General features: G+C 43.8%; 1 long non-coding RNA gene across 1 annotated transcript in view; it reads right to left on the reverse strand.

The window, feature by feature from the left end:
* The window catches only part of LOC119803647, a 3817-nt gene extending 3668 nt beyond the window's left edge, over positions 1–149 (reverse strand). The window contains exon 1 of the long non-coding RNA XR_005283686.1: positions 73–149. This is a non-coding gene — a long non-coding RNA (uncharacterized LOC119803647). The remainder of the gene's footprint in view (positions 1–72) is intronic.
* Between the last annotated feature and the right edge of the window lie 3550 nt (positions 150–3699).

Genomic DNA, 3699 nt, shown 5'->3' on the forward strand with positions numbered 1-3699 from the left:
CTGGAAAAGCATCAGGCTGAGAGACACAGGAATAGAAAAATATGTGATTAATATTGGATCACTTCAGGTTACCGATTTTGGAGAGAGATTAAGACAGAAAGAGCGCCACTGTCGAGTCAGCTGAAGCTGCCTCCGGGGAAATCCAGCTGTTATCTTTCACCTGATTTCTTGGAAAGCCAGATACCAGTTTAGTTTCAGTTTAGTAAATTGAACTTTGGTGTGGTTCAGGAACCTGGTCCATGATGACCCGCAATTTTTACTTAACACTATACAGTCTGTCATATTGTATGTAAATGAACAGTCAGTTGAGGGGACCCGAGGAAGGGGTGCGCTTGCAGAAGTCTCTGAGGGTTTGGCATGTGTTAGCCTCTTGAAGGGTGACTGTTCTCTTCACCCCAGAGGCTCTTTAAACCCTGTCGCTGAGGTGCTGGTGGCAGCTTTGCTAAGAAGACAGGTTGCTCAGCGGTCATTGTGTTAGCTTTCTGTTGTTGTAACAAAATGCTAGAAATAATGAATTTACTAGTCACATTTTCGGAGCCTCCAGTCCGCGGTCCCGTGTTCTCCATCGCCGGGAGTGGTGTGGTGGTAACTTCAGGACAGAGGAAAACTGCTCATCTGATGACAATCAGGAAGTAACCAGGAAGGGAAGATGTTGGGCGGGTGTTGTCCCTTTCAAGGGCACAATCACAAATGGGCTAACTTCCTTCTACTAGTCCTCACCTCTTAAAGGTTCTACAACCTGATTATGCTAGTCTTGGGATCAAGTCAGCATATGATCTTGGAGGCATTTAAGATGCCAAACTATGATAGTTATTGGATGCAGTCTGCAGCCACTATCCCTCCCTAGGAACCAGGGAATAGAAGTTTCTTATTTATTTATTTATTTATTTATTTATTTATTTGTGTGTGTGTGTGTGTGTGTGTGTGTGTGTGTGTGTGTGCAAGCATGTGCATGTATCAGTGCATATGTAATGCACCAGTGCCTGGGCCACAGTCGTTTCTTCCATGCGCCTCATATTGCATGTTAGATGGTCCATGAACTTCAAGCCAATCCTTCTGCCTCCCATCTCTCCACAATAGTGTCAGAATCACGGATGCTCACCCAACAACTCAACATACACAGGCCCTGGTTCCATGGCTGGAGCTGTGTAAACCAAGTACAGGCCTGCACTCTGAGCATTTAGGACATCAAAGCAGGAGAATCAAAAGTTCAAGGTCATCCCCAACTATGTAGATAAATTCAAAGCCTCCTAGAGCTATATGAGATGTTACTTCTAAAATGAACCTATCAAATTGACCTTTAAATAAGTATGTTTACTGACAGCTATGATCAGTGGAGCTGCTGCTCCTTTTCTTCATGTAATTTCATATTGTTTGCATGTGTGTGCTTGTGTAGGAACCTCGGTACATGTATGGGGAACAGAAGACAACTTTGAGTAGTTGGTTCTTTCCTTCTGCCTTCACCTGGCTGCCAGGGATAGCACGCAGGCCATCAGCTCTAGGCACCACTTGCCCAGCTAAAGAGAAACTTCTCTTTGCAGCTGTCCAGTGCCCCCAAGACTTCTAACTGGTCAAAGCAGTGGGAATAAACTACCATTGACAGTCCAGCGGTAAGTGGAACATCCATCTCACCTCATCCGAGGCCTGGGAAATATCACAGAAGAGGGGTAGAAAGAAAGGGGTAGGAAGGTAGAGGAACTGGAGGAGATGGGGAAGCAGGGTGCAACGCTGACCTTTGGACATCAGTCGCCTGTTGCTGATGGAGGAGAGTTATCTGTCTTTGTTAATTTCATTGGTTAATTAATAAAGAAAACTGCCTTGGCCCTTTAAGAGAACAGAAAATTAGGTAGGCGGAATAGACAGAACAGAATTCTGGGAGAGTTGGGGAGACGCTTCAGGCAGTCGCCATAGTGAGTCTCCATGATTCTCCTCTCCGAGATGGACGCAGGTTAAGATCTCTCCTGGTAAGCCACACCTCGTGGTGCTACACGGAATACTAAATATGGGTTAAAGAAAGATGTGAGAATTAGCCAATAAGAGGCTGAAACTATGGGCCAGACAGTGTTTAAAAGAATACAGTTTCCGTGTAATTATTTTGGGCAAAGCTAGCCGGGTGGTGGAACACAGCCCGCCGCTACTCCTTCTACAGATTGGCGCCCAACGTGGTGACTAAATCCACTTAAAAACCTGAGAGGGCTTTAAATAAAGGAGAGAGAGAGTTTAACACAGCTTTTTGCTGTTTGCCTGGACTTGCCGTAGAGAGATTTCCTGTTTCGGCAAAAGCGGCAGAGAAAAAGCTGAGTCATTTTAAAACGCGGCTTCCTGCGCTGTGCCGCCAGTGCAAACTCTGGCTTTAAAGCATTTCAATGGCTTTTATGGACTGGATGTTTGTGTGCCTGCTTGGGATCGGAAAGAAAGTGCTCTGAGACCATGCCAATGGCTCACTGCTCCCCGCCTGCACCTGGGCAGATGGCGGAATCAGGCTTAGGCGAGCGGGAGAACATGGCGGATTTCTGCCGATGTTTCCAGGCTGCCCGGTGCTCTGCACGTCAGATTTGGCTGTAACTTGGATGAAAAGAGTTTCTGTGCCGCACACTCAGTCTCAGAATTAAAGTGCTGAGTGTGGCTCCTACCTGGAGGCCCCAGAGCTAGCAGAAAATGGTACATCCTCCATTTTGAAATTGGAGAGAGGTGGAGCCAACATCCAGAACAGCCCGGAGGCTCTGCAGCTCAGAGGTGCAACCGATTCAGAGTCACAAGCGGCTCCGCCATGTTGGACTGGGCGGGGCAAGCCCGCAGTACCTGTTTTTGATCCAGGAATGTCACAGCTTAGAGTCTTAAGTGCTTAACGATGTAAAGGCGCAAATCAAACATGTTTCTGGACAGTAAAAAAATTACAGATTCACAATAGGACAGATTCAGACATAAAAGACTTTTAAATGAGTCACAATGTTGGATAAATGTATGTAGGCTTGAGAGAGAAAAAAAATATAAAAAATAAAGTTAATGCCTAAAAAAAGAGTAAAGTCTTTAAAGAGACAGAATAAAGTAAAGTGATAGAGTGAAAATAAGCCACATAAAAATGGAAAATTCACAGAGAGTCTGGATTATGTATTTTGTTGTGTTTTCTTTGATTTTTTTGACTGTAAAGGAGCTAAGTACAGAGAGACATTTCATTATATGGGCTGCCAGGCTAGACCAGATTGGACATCTTAACGGTATGACTTCAGGATTTGGATCTAAGAACATGATGCTTTGGAAAAGAGTTTCTTCTTTTGTTTTCACAGAGGACGAGACTCTGTGGATTGCTTCTATCCCAATATGGTATGATAGACCACGCCCTCCTGAAAGGTTGCTGTGAACATCTTCAAAAAATTACTTCACTCAACTGCCAACTGAGAGGAACCTAGCACACAGGTTATGCCATGAAAGACCTAAATAACAGCGCCCCCATTCAGCAGGAAGCAGTTTGGAGAGAAATAACTGTGCCCACATTCCCAAATATTGTTTATAAATGTTCTTTTACATTTAAAGGGGGATATGATATGGATATGAATAATTTGCATTGGTATGGATTTTAAGGTCAATTTGTTATATGTATATGTATTTCTGATCTTGATTAAGCTATTTTGATTGTGTAGTTCATTTTAAAAACTGTAATGTATAATTAGGAAATATAGGTTGTTAATGGATAATCAT

Source organism: Arvicola amphibius, chromosome 17 (genome assembly GCF_903992535.2).
Source record: "Arvicola amphibius chromosome 17, mArvAmp1.2, whole genome shotgun sequence".
Classification (NCBI taxonomy): Eukaryota; Metazoa; Chordata; class Mammalia; order Rodentia; family Cricetidae; genus Arvicola; species Arvicola amphibius.